The sequence below is a fragment of the Gordionus sp. m RMFG-2023 genome, chromosome 5, assembly GCF_954871325.1.
Source record: "Gordionus sp. m RMFG-2023 chromosome 5, tfGorSpeb1-WG-v2, whole genome shotgun sequence".
Lineage (NCBI taxonomy): Eukaryota > Metazoa > Nematomorpha > Gordioida > Chordodea > Parachordodidae > Gordionus > Gordionus sp. m RMFG-2023.
In genome coordinates, this window is record NC_088779.1 from 20,041,870 (window position 1) to 20,051,788 (window position 9,919).

The window sequence follows — 9,919 nt, forward strand, 5'->3', positions numbered from 1 at the left end:
AACGCTCTAATTAAGATTTTTATTAAAATAATATTTAGCAAGCCTCGTATTCTGAAATTGTAAAGGTTGGCAGGGATCAAAGCAAGATTAAACAAAATTTTTTATTATATAAATATATTTTAAAAATATCAAACTACAATTTAACTCAAAAACTATAATAAATTTATCCTTTATATATACAAAAAATCTATTAAACAATTAAATGAAAAAATGGTGTTAATTTAATGAATGTAAGATACAAAAATAGGCGCTAAATAATAACCATTATAATAAAATAATAATCCATGTTCAACATTCTACCCTCTACAGGAACCCCGCCTAGGTTCTCTTTAGACGTAAATCTTTCGTGTTCAAGGAGTTACCCATCTATTTTGATCATAAAATCTGTCATAGTTTCGTCTTGGCAAATGATAGTTATTTTGGTTGTAAAATCTTATCTTGCCTTGCTTCCTCCAAATCTTTAAAAAAAACGGTTTAGTATGTGATTCGACTTTGTCATCCTTTTGTTAATTATTATCATAATTTGTTATTGAATAATTTTAGAATATATGTATTATTGAATAATAATCGCCGAATAATCGAAATAGAATTAATTTAATGAATATCGAATTAGAATAATTGTAGTAGAATAAATTAATCAAATATTGAATAACTAAATAATATGAATTGATTGGTCGTTATCGCCTTCCATATCTAATATATGATTTCCATATCATTTTCTTAAAAACATTTTTAATTGTTTTACATTTCACAGTTTTATTTAATTTTTTATCAATTATACAAGTTTTTATTTCATTATTTTCTTTAATGATTATTTCCTTATTTTCTATAAAGTTTATTTCCTTATTTTCTATAATCATAAATGTTTCAAATTTTATTACATAATTTATTTCTTTTAGTTTATAAGAATCTATTTCATTTTGAATATTGGGTTTTAATTCAATATTTTTCAATTTTTTGATACTAAAAGATTTACAATTATGATGATCATTTCTTTTATAATAATGTTTTTCTTTATCTAATATTCTATTTTTATAATAATTCTCATTATTAGATTTACTAAAATTTTTATTATAACAATTTTCTTTTATTTCTGTATCCGATTTATAATTACATAAATATTTTAATGTACACAATGCCTCATCATAACTTGAATTTAACTCTCTTGGTAAAATTGCTTTCATGACCAAAAATAAACCATCTGGTAAATTAAATATTAAGCTTAGAGTATTCTTATCACGAAATACTAAATAATCTTCCAATTTGTCTATGGACTTTGTTTTATTATTATTGTCCCATATAGGTTTATTCATAATTTAGAGATTTATCATTAAAATTTAAATTACTTTTTACTTTTTCAAATTAATCATTACTTACATGTTTTTAGAATGAACATAACATTTCAGAAATTTTTTTTATCTAGTTATCTAAGTTTCAGTAGCTAAAATCATATTGTCTATCTAGAAATTTGACTGTTAATTTATTATTAAGCTAATATTTTTTAAAGTTATCTAAGTATTCATATATGTTCATTATGACTGATTTATATTTAATTTACTCAGTAACTTTCCTTTTTTTTTTTAACTTGGATTTAGAATATTTTATAAATCATCATTGGTTTTACTACATAGAATTCATAATCTATTGTCTAACTATCATATTGGTTCTTGTATGTTCATATTATAACAACTCCATTATCCATGATAGCTTCGTCTAGTTTGATATATAGTTTAACAATTCTCCTCATAGTTGATTGATCCATTTGACCTAAATTATATTTAGTAGAAAAAAATAAATTTAACAGATATTCCTCCGCTGCCACCATGTAAAGGTTGCCAGGGATCAAAGCAAGATTAAACAAAATTTTTTATTATATAAATATATTTTAAAAATATCAAACTACAATTTAACTCAAAAACTATAATAAATTTATCCTTTATATATACAAAAAATCTATTAAACAATTAAATGAAAAAATGGTGTTAATTTAATGAATGTAAGATATAAAAATTTGCGCTAAATAATAACCATTATAATAAAATAATAATCCATGTTCAACAGAAATAGATGTCTAATTTTTTCTGTTGTCTATGATTATGAGTAAAATCTTCAGGCATACTATTTTAGATACAATCGTCGACCAAGATCTTATTAAAACACTATGTTAACTTTATTTAATATGGATAGGGAGTTAATACCATCATTGAAAAATAAGCTCAATCACAAAGAAGATAGAATTTTACCTTGTAAATATATATTACGCTTAATTATATTTTTTTAATTCACCATATTTTTTTTCATTAATACTTTTAATATTCTGTTGAATATAAATAATTTTAGTTTATTAATTTTTTTTTATATATATCATCGTTTATTATACTTTATATTATTCAAAAAAATATAAAAAAACATTTTATTACCTGTACGAAATGTTTCATCATCTTGGAAAAATTATTTTACTTAAAAACTTATATATGTTTAAAGTTTATATTCTAAATTTTATTTTATTTAGGTTATATATATACATTTTTAATATTATATTTTAGTATATAAATTATGGAGATTAAATTATTATGTTGAAAAAGGATTATTTTGAAGAATAAAATTGGTTAGTTCGAACTCTATGCTTAACTATATATTTTTGTAAAAATAACATGTATTAATACCCAATTATTATTATTATATGTCATTGATTAATACCGTAATTATTTATTTCTATAACTATATATATTTTTCTTCAAACATTTACAATATATATATATCTTTATATATATAAATTAGAATATAAACAACCAAAATAAAAGATTAAGTTACAAAAGTTAATTTACAAAAGATTGAATAATAAAAAGGCGAAATAAAATAAAAGTACATATTAAAAGAACTAGTTAAATAAGTATTTTTTACAAAATAAAATTAAGAATAATCTACACAATAAAATAAGACGAGGTCAAATCATTATTCAACATTCTCTTTCTACTAAAAAGCTTTCCCATAAAATTTTCTAAACTGTCATAGAAAGTTAGTCGTTCAAATAGTTTATCGTTTTGGTTATCAAGTTATTGCATAAGTCATTGTAACCGTTGGCTTGTCACAATCGTTGGTTTGTTTAAATCGTAAGCTTGATATTTTTATCGTAAGTTGTCTTCATAAATCGTGATTTTGTCATGTAGCTTGCTTACTCAGTAGTTTAATTTTCAAAATTATTATTATCATCAGTCAGTCAAATATAAATAATAATTCATCAAGTTGGATATAAGAATAAATGAAGAATGATAAATCAATAAGATTGTTATATATTTTTAGCGTTTTCATTTTATTTTATGTGTTTTAGTATTTAATTTATTTTTAAGTTATGTAATCTTTTAAATAAGAGGTTGTTTAATTCGCATTGGTCTCGAAATCGGTGTTACGTTATTTTTATATTTTTGTCCACACTTCCCTCCTTAAAAGAACCCTTAGAATTAGAGTCATGATTAATAAGTGTGTTAAAATAATTACTTATTCTTAATTGATCTAAGTGTCTCCTCAAAATACCTTTCTCTGTCTTAATTTGGAACATCATGTCACTTTCTTTGTGTGTGACCATGCCTTTACACCATTTTTCATCACCTTGTACTTTACCAAACAAAATCTCCTATGTTAAAGATATAATTGTGTGGTAAAGTAACGTTGATTTTGTTCTCATTTTCATCCAACGGTTTTTAATATCGCGATTGAACACTCTCTTGGAAGGAGTAACTCCTGTAGTGTCATTACGCGTGTTTCTATAATTGAATAAAAATTTGTCAAGTGCAGTATCTAAGTCAATTTTGTTATTCATTTTCATATGTATTTTAAACGTTCTCACAATGCGTTCTACCTAGCCATTGGATTGCTGGTGATATGCTGTCGTGAGCACATGTTTGATACCATAATCATTGCAAAATTTTTCAAAATCATTACTTGTGAAGTTAGTGCCGTTATCAGTAACTATAGTTTCCGGTATTCCATATAGTGAAATAGTTTTGAAAATTTCTTTCAAAGTAATATCGGTCGTAATATTTTTAACGGGAACAATAATTGGAAATTTGCTATTGGCATCGACTATTATCAACCAATTTCTTGTGAAAAACGGACTCGCATAATCTATGTGTATCCTTTCAAATGGTTTGGTTGTCGAAACCCATGGTTTTTGTATCTTTTTAGGATTGTCATGATATATATTACAATCGTCACAACTTTTCAACCAGACCTCTACATATAATCTTTGGCTAAGGATGTGATTTTTCCTGCTCCCAAATGATCTTCATGTAATGACTGTAGTACATTTTTTCTCATAGAAGACAGAATTATGATTTTGTTGCTTTTGTAAAGACAATCCTTAATTCCAATTCAATGTTTTTATAGATATTATTCTTTATAGGCACGTTGTTCTTAATATCATTGATGACTTGTTTTAATTCAATATCTTTGAAAGTTTCATAACGTATTTGATTAAAATTGATAGGTAAATCCTCAAAGTCCTTTATAATTGTGATATTTTCAACAACTTCATCGTGACATTCTTGTGGCAATCTCGAAAGATAGGAAAACATTATATTTACCGACTTTATACTTTATATTAAAATCATATCCTCCTAATGTTATATTCCACTTCTGGAGTCTAAAGGATATAGTACTATTGTCTTTAAAACCCTTGGTGAAGATGTGAACAAGAGGTTTATGGTCAATAATAATTGTAAATTTTGTGCCGATTAAGTATTCCTGGAACCTCTTATAGCGAACATAATAGCGAGAGCCTCACGCTCAATACTGGTATAGTTCATTTCGGATTTTAATAAGGTTCTCGACGCGAAAGCTATTGGTTTTTCTTTGCCGTCTTTTTCAGTATGAAATAATACAGCTCCTAAACCACATTTAAATGCGTCAGTGGAAATTCCTATAGGTAATTCTAAAATAAGTCAAGGCAGGAGGAAGACTAATCAACTTCTTTAGATCATGAAAACTTCTAGTGTTCTAAATTCCAAGCCGACGATTATATATAGAGGATCGGCTATTTCTGCAAAATTGTTCAAAAATTTCTATAGTAGCTAGCCATTCCCAGAAATGTTGATAATTAAGCAGCTGATTTTGGTTCTGGGATTTAAATTATTGCTTCAATTTTATCGTGATTAGCATTAATCCCTTTGGCATCAATATCATGACCCTGTAACCTCACTTTAATTTTAAAGAACACACTTTTGTTGAAGTTAGGTACTAACCCAAACGATGATATTCTATCAAACATTTTTTTATGTTATTTAGGTGAGCTTCATCGTCTTTTCCGGTTATAAGTAAATCATCAATGTAAAATATCATATCTTTCATGTAACCGAAGATTTATTCCATGATCTGTTGGAAGATAGCAGCTGTTCGTAGATATAATTAAAATATTTCTGCAACTTTTATCAATCGGGACCTGTAAAAAAGCATTTTTAAAATCGATCTTAAATTTATTTCCTACTAAAAGTTTAGCTATTAGATCATTAATTCGTGGAAGTGGATATCTGAAGTTTTCTAGAGCTGGATTTAGAGTGTTCTTAAAATCAGCGCAGAGCCTAATGCTCCCATCATAAACACAATAAAACTTTTTTCTTAGAATTGCAGACCTCTAATTTCGATCACTGTATTGGATGTTTCCTCTGATTATTATCATACCATGTATTATTTCTACCGTAATTAGATTTATTATTATTGTTGTAGCGGTATTTATTATAATTAGCATGGGATCCTAGAATTATTATTATCGTAATTCCTATCATGGTATCTAGTGTTGCGTAATCGGCTAATTTTAGCTGACTAAAAACGGCTTAGCCGAGATTTTAGGTGGAAAAATCGGCTAAGCCTAATTAGGTATAGCCTAAAAATCGGCTAAGCCTAAAAATTGGCTAAGCCTAAAAATTGGCTAAAATAAATTAGTCAAAATTCTGCATCTATGCTTAGCATTAATTATTATTTTTTTATTTTAGTAAAATAATTTATTTTATTTATATTTAATGTAAATATTTTATTATTATCAACAAATAAAAATGATATGATTTAATATTTTTTATTTATATTATTATATTTTGAAATGAAAATAAATTTATTTATTTGATGTTTTTTTAATAAAAAAAATTATATGCTGCTATATTGTAAAAATGTAATATTCTTTATAATATAATTTATTAGTGATTTTCACAATCTTATTTGTAAATACATCTTTTATTGAGGAATTATATTGTAAATTTTATTAGATAAATAAACAATCTTTTAGGTGAAATCTTTTATCATTTTTTTAAAATTATCTATTTATTATTAAATGAGGTGGATTTTATGAAACTTTTTTGATGTTATTTTATATGATCTTTTTAAGGATAATATTTTAATGTGACAATTGTCATAATCGTTCTTTTATAAGTTTTTTGAATTTTTTTGAAGAAAGTATGTTAAAATAAGTATTAATAACATGTGTAAATACAAATTTAGTGAAGATGTACCAATGAAAAGTGACAATTGTCATAATCGTTATTTTTAAAGTTTTTCGAATTTTTTTGACGAAAATATGTTAAAATAAGAATTAATAACATGTGTAAATATAAATTTAGTGAAGATGTACCAATGAAAAATGACAATTGTCATAATCGCTATTTTTAAAGTTTTTTGAATTTTTTTGATGAAAATATGTTAAAATAAGTATTAATAACATGTGTAAATATAAATTTAGCGAAGATGTACCAATGAAAAATGACATTTGTCATAATCGTTAATTTTAAAGTTTTTTGAATTTTTTTGAAGAAAATATGTTAAAATAAATATTAAAAACATGTTTAAATAAAAATTTAGTGAAGATGTACCATAGAAAAGTGACAATTGTCATAATCGTTATTTTTAGTTTTTTGAATTTTTTTGACGAAAATACGTTAAAATAAGTAATAACATATGTAAATATAAATTTAGTGAAGATGTACCAATGAAAAGTGACAATTGTCATAATCGTTATTTTTAAAGTTTTTTGAATTTTATTGACAAAGATATTTTAAAATAAGTATTGATAACATGTTTAAATAAAAATTTAGTGAAGATGTACTCTAGATAAGCGAGAATTGTCATAATTGTTATTTTTAAAGTTTTTTGACGAAAATAGTTAACTTGCATCGATATTGATTTTAAAATAGAAAAAAAAGTTTACCCAAATTTTAAACAAGATTGTCTGGTGAAAATTGGTAAAAAAATAATAATTTCTAACTTAGGATTAGATATTATGATATAAATTTTGCATATTAATTTCTGACCCGATGAACAAATGTAATAAAATGCCAATTTGCTCCTGTTTTTGGGGAAGAATCTATTATTACCATATGTTTTTCTATGGCATATACTCAGGCAATTTTAATTTTACATTCTATATTTTTACCCATTTACATCAAAGAAATTTTAAAAATAACGATTATGACAATTGTCACTTTTCTATAGTACATCTTCACTAAATTTTTATTTAAACATGTTATTATTACTCATTTTAACATATTTTCGTCAACAAAAATCAAATAACTTAAAAAATAATGATTATGACAATTGTCGCTTATCTAGAGTACATCTTCACTAAATTTTTATTTAAACATGTTATATATACTTTTTAAAATATTTTCGTCGAAAAAATTCAAAAAACTTTAAGAATAACGATTATGACAATTGTCACTTTTCATTGGTACATCTTCACTAAATTTATGTTTACACATGTTATTAATACTTATTTTAACATATTTTCGTCAAAAAAATTCAAAAAATTTTAAAAATAACGATTATGACAATTTTCACTGTCTTCAATAAATTTATATTTACACATGTTATTAATACTTATTTTAACATATTTTCGTCAAAAAAATTCAAAAAACTTTAAAAATAACGATTATGACAATTGTCAATTTTCTATGGTACATCTTCACTAAATTTTTATTTAAACATATTATTAATACTTATTTTAACATATTGTCGTCAAAAAAATTCAAAAAACTTTAAAAATAACGATTATGACAATTGTCACTTTTCTTTGGTACATCTTCACTAAATTTATATTTACACATGTTATTAATACTTATTTTAACCTATTTTCTTCAAAAAAATTAAAAAAACTTATAAAATAACGATTATGACAATTGTCACATTAAAATATCATCCTTAAAAAGATCATATAAAATCATCAAAAAAGTTTCATAAAATCCACCTCATTTAATAAAAAATACATAATTTTAAAAAAATGATAAAAAAATATAAAAGATTTCACCTAAAAGATTGTTTATTTATCTAATAAAATTTACAATATAATTCCTCAATAAAAGATGTATTTATAAAGAAGATTGTGAAAATCACTAATAAATTATATTAAAAAGAATATTACAATATAGCAGCATATTATTTTTTTTATTAAAATAACATCAAATAAATAATTTATTTTCATTTCAAAATATAATATAAATAAAAAATATTAAATCATATCATGTTTATTTGTTGATAATAATAAAATATTTACATTAAATATAAATAAAATAAATTATTTTACTAAAATAAATAATAATACTAAGCATCGATGCAGAATTTTGACTAATTTAATTTTAGCAGATTTATATAGGCTTAGCCGATTTTTAGGCTTAATCTAATTAGGCTTAGGCGTAGTTTTTAGCCGATTACGCAACACTAATGGTATCTAAAATTATTATTATCGTAATTCCAATTTCTGTTCCTATTATAATTATTATCTCTATTATAAAAATTTTGTCTAAAATTATTATTATCGTAATTCCAATTTCTGTTCCTATTATAATTATTATCTCTATTATAAAAATTTTATCTAAAATTATTATTAGGTCTAAAATAATTATTATTATCATTCCTGCAATTATATCTAGGAAAAATGTTATCGGGAGTAGATTGGTTAACTAAATCTTTGTGCTCATTATTTTTAAAAACATGCTATAAAATGCATATTTCAATAATTGGTTCAATAGATAAAAGTTAAAGGGGGGCTGTAGCCTGGTGAAATGATAAATATGGTCATCCACTTATTCCCTACATAATTTTAGATATAAGCCAGATCTAAAACGCCACATTCTATAAATAATTTTTTTGAAATAAATAACAACATTGAAAATTCTTTAGATGCATTTTTTTTAAATCTAAAAATATCGTATATATAAAAAATATGTATATTAAAATTTATACTGCATTGTATGCTAGTGTTGAACAATTATTTAGTCATTTGTTATACTTTCGTGGTTTTAGTTTTGGGGATGACAATTAGGCATATTTTTTTATTGTTGAGAGATACGTAAAAAAAATTATAAGGTAGCGTAATTAGCGGGTTAATGATGCTTACTACCAAGTGAATGTATGGAAATATTCTAATACCAACCTAATTTGCTAAATACCGACCAAAATTTATTAAAATGTAATAAGACCCTTATTATTTAATATATTAATACGGAATCACGTGGTCGAGTCCTGCCTTCTATATATCATCCCCCCAAGGATGGAACCACCAAGTTAGAATAAGAAAAAAAACATGATTATTCCCGGGATTCAAACCCGGGAGCATGGGATCAGTAAGCCAAGCTCTTGCCTACTAGGCTATAGAGGCTTTCCAAAAATCACGATTTTTTAAATATATATTATAAATATATTTGGTAGTGCCTATCCAAATGAAAAATGATAAAATTCAAATTTGATAGGTAGTACCTTAAGGTAGTAAGCATCATTAACCTAATTAGCGTGGTGCTTATTTCTAAAATAATGGTAGCAATAGCGCGCTACTTTTAAAAGTACCTTTTAACAAGATTGTAAATTAGACCCTGTATCATCTTCATCATGCAGGCAAATTTTTTTTGACCAGCTCCAATCAAGGAACAAGAACAAATGCATTAAG